The sequence below is a fragment of the Ornithorhynchus anatinus genome, chromosome 5, assembly GCF_004115215.2.
Source record: "Ornithorhynchus anatinus isolate Pmale09 chromosome 5, mOrnAna1.pri.v4, whole genome shotgun sequence".
NCBI classification, from domain to species: Eukaryota; Metazoa; Chordata; class Mammalia; order Monotremata; family Ornithorhynchidae; genus Ornithorhynchus; species Ornithorhynchus anatinus.
The window spans coordinates 88,924,460-88,936,898 of NC_041732.1; the positions used below are offsets into that span (position 1 = coordinate 88,924,460).

The window sequence follows — 12,439 nt, forward strand, 5'->3', positions numbered from 1 at the left end:
AGCTCTTGGAATGTACAATTCGGCAACAGATAGTGACAATCCCTGCTCAATGAAAGGCTCACAGTCTAAATGGGGGAGACAGACAGTAGAGCAAAACAGAACAAAACAAAAACAAGACAACATCATCAAAGCAGAGAGGGAAGTGGCGACTGGAGGAGGCTCACAGCGTCTGTGGTCCGTATCGCCAGGAACTTCTCCAGGCCTTCTGCCATGGAATCGACAGTAGATCAGTGAAGTAAGGTAGGAGAGAGAAAGAGAGCTGATTGAGTGCTTAAAGCCAAAGGTAAGGAAGTTATTTTTTTTTATGCAGAGATGTATGGGCAAGCTTTAGAGGTTTTTGAAGAGGGGGGAGATGTGGTCTGAATGTTTTCTTAATAAAAATGATTCTTGCAGCAGAGTGGTTGTGTTTCAGTAGACTAAAGCAACTTTTCATTTTCAAACCAAAAAAACATAGATATCTGAGTTTCAGTTATTGCAAGGAATGTAAGGGGACCATTCGTTGCTTTGAGGTCAATATTTCCCCTAAAACCACTCCCATGCCCTTTCTGATCTCCTTCCTTGTCACTCTTCCTGGTACCAGATATTTCTTAAATATTAATTTGCTCTCAGTTGAAGTTTCCTATAGCAATGACAATGGTGCATCCAGATTGTCAAGAATTTGTTTTCAAAAATTCCCAGAAAGACTGATATATGATTCCATCAGCAGAAGGTGAACTTGTCCTTTCTTCTTTCTGTCACAGATATTACCTAACTATATTGTGAGTCAAAATCAATCAGAATTAGCACCTAAAACTTTGAAGGTACTCTGAGTGATACATGTCTTCTGTTGGCAGGGGATCTTCAAAACATGAAAATAATTCCCAGGGTGGCTTTCGAGAAGTAGTGTGACTTAGTGGAAAGAGTATGAGCTTGGAAGTCAGAGATCGTGGGTTCTAATCCCGGCTCTGCCACTTGTCAGCTGTGTGACTTTGGGCAAGTTATGTAACTTCTCTGTGCCTCAGTTACCTCATCTTTTAAATGGCGATTAAGAATGTGAGCCCCATATGCACAACCTGATTACCAAGTATCTACTCCAGAGCTTAGAACAGTGCTTGGCATATAGTACGTGCTTATCAAATACTATCATTATTATTATTTAGTGGAAAGAACAGCAGCCAAAGAATCAGGGGACATGGGATTTAATCCCAACTCAACCTCTTGCCTGCTGTGGGACCTTCGGCAAGGCACCTTTTTTGTTCCTTGGCTTAGTCATCTAATAAATGATAATTATAAATGGGGATAAAAATATTATGCTATCCAATCTTTGAGACTATAAGTCCCATGTGGGCAAGGGACTGTGTCTCATCTGATTTTCTTTTATCTACCCGAGCCCTCAAACCAGTGCTCGGCACATAGTAAGTGCTTAACAGATTCCACTATTATCAGAGAGAAGCAGTGTGGCTCAGTGGCAAAAGCCCGGGCTTGGGAGTCAGAGGTCATGGGTTCGAATCCCAGATCCTCCACTTGTCAGCTGGGTGACTGTGGGCAAGTCACTTCACTTCTCTGGGCCTCAGTTACCTCATCTGTAAAATGGGGATTAACTGTGAGCCTCATGTGGGACAACCTGATGACTCTGTATCTTTCCCAGCGCTTAGAACAGTGCTCTGCACATAGTAAGCACTTAACAAATACCAACATTATTATCATTACTATTATTATGGTTGCTGATGTTTTATCATTATTATCATTATTTATTATCATTATTCAAAAGCTTGGCTTTACCACACTGTAATCACCTTCCCCTCTCCTACCTGACCTCTCTGAATACTATAACCTGCACAGTTTGCTTTTCCAATGCCAACCTACTCAAAGTACCTCGATCTCGTCTATATCACTGCTGACTCCTCACTTACTTTTTACCTATGCCCTGAAACATCCTCCCTCTTCATATCTTACAGATGATCACTCTCTCCACCTTCACAGCCTTATCAAAAGCACCTCTCCTCCAAGAGAGCTTCACCAACTATGGGCTCTTCTTCCACTCTCATCTGCTTTAACCTTGCGCTTGGATTTCGCACCCTTAATTCACCCCATCCTCACGTACAAATCTGAAATGTATTCATTTAACTCATTCAATAGTATTTATTGAGCACTTACTATTGCAGACCACTGTATTAAGTGCTTGGAATGTACAATTTGGCAACAGATAGAGATAATCCCTGCCCAATGACTGGCTCACAGTCTAATCGGGGGAGACAGATAAAACAAGACAAGACAAGACAAGACGGGAGCAAGTCAAGACCGGTGCAGAAGGGAGTGAGAAAAGAGGAAAGGAGGACTTAGGAAAAGCCTCTTGGAGGAGATGAATAGATACGAGGAGGGAAGGCGTTGCCAGAGGCAGAGGTTGGTGATAAGATAGACAAGATTGACGTACAGTGAGGTTAGCATTACAACAGCCTGGATTGTAGTAGGAGAGTGGCCAGGTGAGGCAGGAGGGGGCAAAATGATTGACTGCTTTAAAGCCAATGGTGAGAAGTTTCTGTCTGATGTGGAGGTGAATGGGCAACCACTGGAGGTTCTTGAAGAATGAAGAAAATGTCCTGAACATTTCTGTAGAAAAATGATCCGGTCAGTAGAGTGAAGTATGGACTGGAGTGGGGAGATACAGGAGGCAGGGAGTTCAGCAAGAAGGCTTATACAGTTATCAAGGCGAAATAGGATAAGTGATTGGATTAACCTGTTGCAGATGCTACTGGTTCTGTCCATCAAGACACTCCCGGTCCTGTCCAAGATGATCCAGGTCCTGCGCCTCAAGATGATTCGGTTCCTGTTCTAGAGGCCTCAGGTCTCGAGAAGCAGCATGGTGTAGTGGATAGAACAGGGGCCTCTTGGCTAGAGACAAGAAGATATGGATCGTCCCGGTCGGGTTCGGAATTTTGTTCCTCACCATCAACTAGAATTTGCAGCTACAGTGAAGTAGTAGTGGTGAGTGCCTAACCCCAAATTTTATTTTGCAAAATGGTCAAATACCACACCTCGAGAGGTGATCAGTGTAAGACCCCCTAAAGACACTTTTTAGGTTACATTTATACTGTTCTCAAAAAAATCTAACCTAAAAGTGTCAGAGTGAAGATCGGCAATTCCTATTATAGGATTCGATTACCCCAGATGGTGATATACATAGAAAGAATCAGACAGAAGTCGGGTTAGTGCAGAAAAGGAGGAAAGTGGCTACATGTCCGTTTATCCCAATGGGATAGTAAATGTTTGTCTCCCTCGCTGGACTGTAAGCTCCTTGGGGGTAGGGAAGATGTCTACCATCTCATCTTTAAAATGGAGATAAGAATCTGATCTCACGTGGGACGGGGATGGTGCCAACCTAATTAGCCTGTATCTACCCCAGCGTTTAGTACAGAGCCTGGTACATAGTAAGGACTTAACAAATACCTTAAAAATCAAAAGACAAATATATCATTGTTAAGATAAAGCATAATAAAAACTGAACCAGGTGAATACATCAATTCCTAATAATAAATAGATACATCGATAAGTGCTGAGGAGGCTGATAGGTTGATAAAGCTGGGAAGGAGGAAGGATAAGCATTAGTTATGTTTAAGACTGTGAGCCCCACGTGGAACAACCTGATTCCCCTGTGTCTACCCCAGCGCTTAGAACAGTGCTCTGCACATAGTAAGCAGTTAACAAATACCAACATTATTAAAACAAGATCATCACTCTCTCCCTGTGACTTTGTCACTCTCTATTTCCACGCACCTCAGTTTACAACGCTCTGCACATATTAGCCATTCAGCACTACCGAGAGATTGATTTACTGATTGAGAAAAATAATAGCACAATACTACTAATAATAATAATGTTGGTATTTGTTAAGCGCTTACTATGTGCCGAGCACTGTTCTAAGCACTGGGGTAGACACAGGGGAATCAGGTTGTCCCACGTGGGGCTCACAGTCTTCATCCCCATTTTACAGATGAGGGAACTGAGGCACTGAGAAGTTAAGTGACTTGCCCAAAGTCAAACAGCTGGCAAGTGGCAGAGCTGGGGTTCGAACCCATGACCTCTGACTCCAAAGCCCATGCTCTTTCCAGTGAGCAACGCTGCTTCTAGAAACGTACTATTGAAATGTATACACGCATAATAATGAATAATTTTGGAATTAGCACTTACTATGCCCCTAGCACTGTGTTAAGTGGAGTAGTGCTGCCGTCTGTCTCTCCCATTTAGACTGTGAGCCCGTCATTGGGCAGGGATTGTCTCTAACTTTTGCCGAATTGTACATTTCAATCTCTTAGTACAGTGCTCTGCATATAGTAAGTGCTCAATAAATACTATTGAATGAATGAGTAGATGCAATCTGATCTGATACAGTCCCTGTCCCATATGAGACTCACAATATAAGGCACAGGAAGAACAGATATTTAATCCCATTTTACAAATGAAGAAACTGAGGCCCAGAGAAGTGAACTAACTTGCCCAAAGTTGCACACAGCTAGGTAGCAGAACTGGAATTCAAACCCAGGTTTCCTGACTTCCACTCCTCTGATCTGTCCATTAGACCACACTGCATTTTCAAGAGATTAAATGGTTACTGATGGTCAATAACAATAATAATAATTGCAGTGGCTTCATTTTTAAAGCATGACCAATGGCTTCTTCCTCATACATCTCTAACCTTAACTAAAATGATTCAAAAACTTGTATTCATTTAATTCAGTAGCGCTCTCCCAAATAACTCAAAGAAATTTACCCACATTAACCCAATAATTCTTTCACTATCTCAATTAAAGAAATTAAAGGTTCGGATTTTATCCTAGTTTTCTAAATTGAGAAACTGAAGTATTGAGAACTGAAAGACTGAAGTATGTTCTTCACTTCTGTGGTAAACCTTACTTCAATAATTTTGGAGGTATTGCTGGTTAATTAGTCTGCTTATTACTTTTGCACACCCTTGTTCTTTTCCTTGGAAGGAAACTACTTTACTGGAGCAGGATGCTAACATGATAATGAAAACCTATTCACTTATAGTTGATTGCAATTAGCTTCTAATTTAATATGGGTCAAGTAATACTGTCAACATATTTATTAAATACTTCAGACAATGAAAAGTCTATCCAATGCAGGAAAATAATATTGAGTTTTTCCCATAGTTCATTTAAACCCAATTCAGATATTTTCAAGTGTCAAGTAGCTGCTTTTTAATGAGAAAAATCAGTGTTTGACTGCACTGCTGTCTCAAAAAAGCAAAATTTGGAAACAAAAATCCAATTTTTCATTCTGAGTCTGGGGATGAAGAGGAAAACCTGAGCCAAGCTAAAAGCACCTGATACAAGAACAGTATGTCATAATGGAAAGAGCATGGATCTGGGAATCAGAGGATCTGGATTCTAATCCCTCTTCCACCACTTGTCTACTGTGTGAGCTTGACCAAGTCACTGAAATTTTCTGGGACTAAGTTCTTCATCTGCAAAATGGGGATTAAGACTGTGAGTCCATATGGGTCACGGACTGTGTCCAACCTGATTAGCTTGTATCTACTCCTAGAGTGCCTAGATCATATAAAATGCTTAACAAATACCATTATAAAAATGTTCTGTTGGAAATAGATGTTTCAGGAAATGATCAGTCAGTCAATCAGATTTTTGTGTTTACTGTGTGGAGAGCACTGTATTAAGTGCTTACAAGAGTGTAATATAACAGTATAGCGGACATATTCTCATTGTAGGGATTCACGACAACATAGGTCTTTGCCATTCAAAATATGGAAAAGTCCAGATCACTAGGCTTTGCCACCAGGCACCACTAGTTAGAAAAGCACTGGCATTCTAAAAAGAGAGACTGTGGGTCCCATAAGGGACAGGGACTGAGTCTGACCTGATTATCTCATACCTACCCCACCACAAAGTACAATTCTTCGCACATAGTATGAAACAAATAGAAGTATAAAAATAATAATAATTTGAATCCTTTTTCTCTCTTTAAATAATGGGAAATAAGGAGGGGAGGTTTGAACAGGTGCTCCTGGATCTGTGGGATAAAAGTCTGACCATTCAATCTAGGAAACAAACTACTGGAAGAGATAGAACTAAAGTAATAGACTGCCTGATCAATCTTGAGAATAGTGTTTTGTTGCTTCTTTTTAATACCTGTGTTAAGAATTTCCCTTTTCGGGAGCTCAAAGACCATTAAACATGATTTTAGGGTACACATGTGAGGAACCAAAGAATAAAAAAAAAATTCAAACATAAATCTGGAAACTAAAGTTGATAAGAAAGGTACTCGAAATAAAGGTGAAGATGAGAAGTTTAGAGATTGACTACGGTACCACTGTCTTCTACATAACTGAAGTATTTTATGAAAATGAAATGAATCTATCTTTTATTATAACAGATCCAATCACTAAGAAGTGTATAAAAACATCTCAGCATTTAGAATGCCAGTTTCTTTCTACAGAACCCTGATATCCTCAGCATACATGCCTTCCTTCAGATACTTTATTTCAGTGTTAATTCAAACACTGAAATAATTTTGTATGGGTTGGAAGTATATAATATGAACAACCAGCCATAATATATTTTTTAACTGCTCCCAAGTCAACCATGAATTTTAAGGAATGTCACTGCATAATCCAGTCTTTGAACGCATTCCCTTCAGTACAACTGGAGCTTTCCTTAGTGATGCTTAGTGTAAACCCATGCTATGATTTTCAAGTTGGGAAAGCAGCATGGCCTACAGCATGGTCCTGGGAGTCAGAAGGATCTGGGTTTTAATACTGGCTCCACCACTTGCTGCTGTGCAACCTTTAGCAAGTCATTTAACTTCTTTGTGCCTCAGTAACATCATCTGTTAAATGGGGATTAAGACACAGTCTTAATCTGTATCTAACCTGAGTAGATTTCAGCAACCAGTAGCGCCTGATACACATTAAGTGGTTAACAAATACCCATAAAAAATTACACCAAATATAAATACTTATTATTTACTCTTTCTCCATATATTCCTAGCCCTCTCCCCAAAGCCTGAAACTTTCCTTCAGATGTGGAAGATTATTTAAATGGTTTTCTCAACTTCTTCATTATATTATTGTCATTAATATGTTATGAATGCACAGAGAGAAAGGGAATGAGAAAGGAGGGAAGTAGTAACCAAGAATGAGAGAACAAGGGGAAATTGGGAGGGGGAGAGGAGAGATAGGAGACAGGGAGAAAAAGAACGAGAGAGAGATATAGACATGCAAAGAAAGATAAAGGGAGAAACAAATATGTAAGGTTTGGGGGTGATAGTTGAAGGATGAGCTTAGCATTTAAGTGGGCTTCTTCACCTGGAGCAGCTTCAGGAGATGCTTGTCTAGTTTTCACTCACAGGTCCCTATTAATGTGGAATAAAAAAGTTCCTGAAGGTATAGAGAAGCCTGGATGAAACCTTGACAAAGCAATCAGTGAGAGCTAGCTCAAATATGGTTGGCAGCGAAAATAATGATAATAATGTTGGTATTTGTTAAGCGCTTACTATGTGCCGAGCACTGTTCTAAGCGCTGGGGTAGACACAGGGGAATCAGGCTGTCCCACGTGGGGCTCACAGTCTTAATCCCCATTTTACAGATGAGGTAACTGAGGCACCAAGAAGTTAAGTGACTTGCCCAAAGTCACACAGCTGACATGTGGCTGAGCAGGGATTCGAACCCATGATCTGACTCCAAAGCCCGTGCTCGTTCCACTGAGCCACGCTGCTTCTACAAAAATGCAATACATCTGTGCATGTGTATACATGTATGTACATATATGTGAATATGAGTGTATACAGGAACACCTCAGTTACAGCCACCTCACAGTGTGCACAACCAAGGGTCACAGCCAATATTGTTTGATATTTGAATCCACAACTTCAGTGCTAGGTGCCAGAACTGAAGAAAACATTATAATCTCTCCACTGCCAGATAGGATTTGTGGATTTGAAAGTCTTGTATCAATATTAAAGGAAATAGATGGATTTATAAAAATGATTGGCAAAGATCCTGATAGAGTGGAGGAGTTCAATGATGTGAAGAGGTGTTAAGAAAGAATTGGCTTATTATAAGGTATTCATTTTATGAAACAAGAATGCTGTTGTTTGAAGCTAGGGATCATGTCTATTGACTTTATTATACTCCCCCAAGGGCAAGATGTAGTGCTCTGCACAGAGTAAACACCCAATAAATACTACTGATCAGTTGAAACATTCATCATTAAAGATGAGTAAGCACTACCCTACTCATCCAAACAAGCAGCCTCCTGTATAAATTCCAATCACATTGAAACTCTTCATTGAATTAAAGCCTTAATGTTATGCTTTTAATTTCTTTAAGATTATATGATAGCTTAGTGATTCTTAACATAACTGTTACATAGCACATAGAGATATTTCATATTGGTTTTCCTGAAAGAATTCCAATTTATAAATGTACTTCTATGGTAAAACATGTCCCCCAAAAGAGCAATTCACAATATAATCTGCATTTTCAAAGAATTCATCAAGACTGTATCATGGGGAACGTTGCATCAGACATTGCATTCTCAGGTTCTATATTGCTTCTTTTTCTAGAATAGGCTTCATTTTAGTGGGTTTGGAGGTAGAACTTCCCATGTCCTGTAATTCTTCTTCTGTACTTTTAAAACTGAACTGGGACACCTCCTTCATAGTCCTGGTTCTGCTGCTAGTGTCTCTACTAGTGAAGGTTTCTGACCATCAAACCACCTAGAGTGCTCTGCAAATTGGACTAGCCCAGGACAAATGCTGAAAATAAGTAAGCTAACAAGGACAGCAAAGACCCGAGCAGTCATGAGGACAACAATCTCTCAGGCTGAGGGTCTTCCATGCAGCATTACCTGCTTCTGGGCAAGGAACAGGTCATTGTTTTGCTGTTTACTTCCCAGTTCAGATGTATTACATCCAGTGAATGCTCAAAAAATACAATCATTGATATTGAGGTCACTTCAACCATCCATAGAGTCTGCATTCAAAAACCATAGAAGCAGCATGCCCTAGCGGATAGAGCACGGGCCTGGGTGTCAGAGGGACCTGGGTTCTAATCCCAGCTCTGCCACTTGTCTGCTGTGCGACCTTGGGCAATTCATTTCACTTCTCTCTGCCTCAGTTACCACATCTGTAAAATGGGGATTGAGATTGTGAGCCCCATATGGGACAGGGACTGTGTTCCAACCTCACTAGCTTAAGTCAACCCCAGAGTTTAGAAGAGTGCTTGACACATAGTAAGTATTCAACAAATATCATTATTATCATTATTACAAAGTGCTGCACCTCTATCCACCTCGATACCTGTTGCACACCATGTCCCAGTGGGAACTCACTCACCCGGCAAGACAGATTGGCAGTGATGCTGTTCAAACCATTAGCACTACAATCCAATCTTTCTTGCAGGTTTTCAATTCTGAAAGTCCCAGGACCAAGGCTGATCTACATTTCTTCATCAGGACCTTCATTCACCACAGATGTACATTTAACATGGCTTAGTGGAAAGAGCATGGGCTTGGGAATCAGAGCTTATGGGTTCTAATTCCACCTTCGTCACTTGTCTGCTGTGTGGCCTTGGGCAAATCACTTAACTTCTCTGTGCCTCAGGTACCTCATCCGCAAAATGAGGATTAAGACTGTGAGCCTCACCTGGGACAACCTGATTACCTTGTATCTATACCAGGGCTTAGAATAGTGCTTGGCACAAAGTAGCGCTTAACAAATGCATCATTTATTCATTTTTAATTTTATAAACAGTGACCCATAAACACAGATGGTAGAACAATTTAATGATACACAGAAGTTCAACTTTAAACACTATGATATAGTAGTGGACTGATGAGAGACCTTCAAAGTGGACAGACCTGTCTGGTAGCAACAATTTGAAGGGAGCATGCCATCTTGCAGAGGTTTCAGAAAGACAGTGAAACAGACTTAGAAACATCAACAGAGAATGAAATTAACAAACAGCTCGCAATGACAATTTTTATACACATATGGCATAGAATTTAATTCATTCATTCAATAGTATTTATTGAGCACTTACTATGTGCAGAGCACTGTACTAAACGCTTGGAATGTACAAATCGGTAACAGAGACAGTCCCTGCCCTTTGATGGGCTTACAGTCGAATTGGGGGAGAGAGACAGACAAGATAACAGCAATAAATAGAATCAAGGGGATGAACATCTCATTAAAACAATAGCAAATAAATAGAATCAAGGTGATGTACATTTCATTAACAAAATAAATAGGGTAATGAAAATATATACAGTTGAGCGGACGAGTACAGTGTTGAGGGAATGGGAAGGGAGAGGGGGAGGAGCAGAGGAAAATAGGGGGAGAAGAGCGTTTAGGTGCGGAGAGGTGAAGGGGGGTGGTGGAGGGAATAGAGGGAGAAGGGGAGCTCAGTCTGGGAAGACCTCTTGGAGGAGGTGAGCTGTAAGTAGGGTTTTGAAGAGGGGAAGAGAATTAGTTTGGCGGAGGTGAGGAGGGAGGGCATTCCAGGACCGTGGGAGGGCGTGGCCCAGAGGTCGATGGTGGGATAGGCGAGAACGGGGGACAGTGAGGAAGTGGGCGGCAGAGGAGCAGAGTGTGCAGGGTGGGCAGTGGAAAAAGATAAGGGAGGAGAGGTAGGAGGGGGCAAGGTGATGGAGAGCCTTGAAGCCTAGAGTGAGAAGTTTAGAATGCCTCTCAGGGTCAGACCTGGAGAGTTTTCAGTACTCTGCCAGTCTCAACTATGGGAGGGAGAGTCAAGCAGAGACCTGCCCATTCCATTCCTAGCTTGAACAGTGGCTAGCGAGTGGAAGGCAATCTGCTACAAGCCAAAACTCACCTGTTGCTGACCAGCAGCATTTTGAGAGAGAGTCGAGGGTGGAGACTCCGGTTTACTGTGCGGAAGGAGGCAATGTTTAACCGCTTTCAGATTTTTAGAAAGAAAGCTCTATGGATCAACTACCAGAACAATTGCAGATGGAGGTGGGGCATCCTGGCAGAGATGTGTCCATGGAGTTGCAACACGACTCGGCAGCATAAGACAAAAACAACAGTGGCGTAGAATGCCTTTCAATCTTGGTATAGAAGGAGGAGGGGAGAGGGAAGGACTCAAAAGGAAACAAAACCAGAAATAGTTGTGAACTAAACCAGGGTCGTGATTACTCCTTTGAACATTATCAGTACCTTGGGAAGTAGCTGACCATCCTTTTTTACCCCTTTGGCCTTAGAGGTTTGTCAGCATGTAGTCCGTCCTTTGGTCAGCTAACTGTATGGGTCGTTGTAAGTGGCACTGTTAGCAAACGCTCCCTGACCTAGATGGAGCCTGGATAATAGATAGCTACTCACGGAGTAGGTGGCCTGTCCCTCTAGGCAATTTGACTCACTCTAGGTTAGACCTCACTGGGTGTTATGTGAGGAGAATGGACAATAGTTAGATCCCCAATCCATGTGTGATGTCTTTAGTCAGTTACATCTGATTTACTGACAAGTGAATTATGTATGATGGCTTCAGGCAAAGTTTGGCTGGGTTGTCGGATATTGTGAGATTGGAGGAGAGGGGCAGAGGTCATGGGTTCAAATCCTGGCTCTGCCACTTGTCAGCTGTGTGACTTTGGGCAAGTCACTTAACTTCTCCGTGCCTCAGTTACCTCATTTGTAAAATGGGGATTAAGACTGTGAGCCCCACGTGGGACAACCTGATTCCCGTGTGTCTACCCCAGCACTTAGAACAGTGCTATGCACATAGTAAGCGCTTAACAAATACCAACATTATTATTAGAGGTGCAGAATACACTGCCTGTTGATAAAGGAAGTGGGTGGCAGTGAAGGAGAGGTACCGGATGATGTCCTTAGTGTCCCCCTCAGTTCTCCTACCCGTTTCCCACCTCTCATTCTCCTGCCACCTTCCTGTCCTCCTCTCCCTATTGGCTACCTATCTTGAAAGGTCCCCATTCTTGGAGAGCGTTCGCTGTACCTGGAGGATTACCACATCTGGGCCCCATCCCTTTCCTTCCCATTCTCTTTGAGGGGCTAGTTGGGGTGACTTTTTGGGGCCTGCCCCAGTTGCAGATGGGGATCTGGACCGGCCACTTTCAATTCTGTGCACATTACTTCCTGTGCCTCAATCTTATTTGTCTCATTGAAGACCACGGCTCATACCCTCCCTCCTGCCTGGAACTTCCTCCCACTTCATATCTAATAGACCACCACTCTTCCCTTCTTTGAAGCCCTACTAAAATCATAATCCTCTAAGTAGCCTTTCCTGGCTCACCTCACACTTCCCAACCCTATTCTCACCAACTTCTGCATTATCTATGCACTTCGGTCTGTAGTCCCCAAACATTATGATATTTATTACAACCGGGCCCCAGAGCACTTACATATATATCCTTATTCCTGCTGGTCCCCCTACCTAGAGTTTATTTCAGTGTCCACC

The 12,439-nt window shown here is 41.9% G+C and overlaps 1 non-coding gene across 1 annotated transcript; it reads left to right on the forward strand.

Annotated features, from left to right (window-relative positions):
• The first annotated feature begins 10,695 nt into the window (after positions 1–10,695).
• Positions 10,696–10,833, forward strand: LOC114812374. The gene has a single exon (XR_003760029.1). It is a non-coding gene; the product is annotated as a small nucleolar RNA SNORA7 (small nucleolar RNA).
• The last annotated feature ends 1,606 nt before the right edge of the window (positions 10,834–12,439 follow it).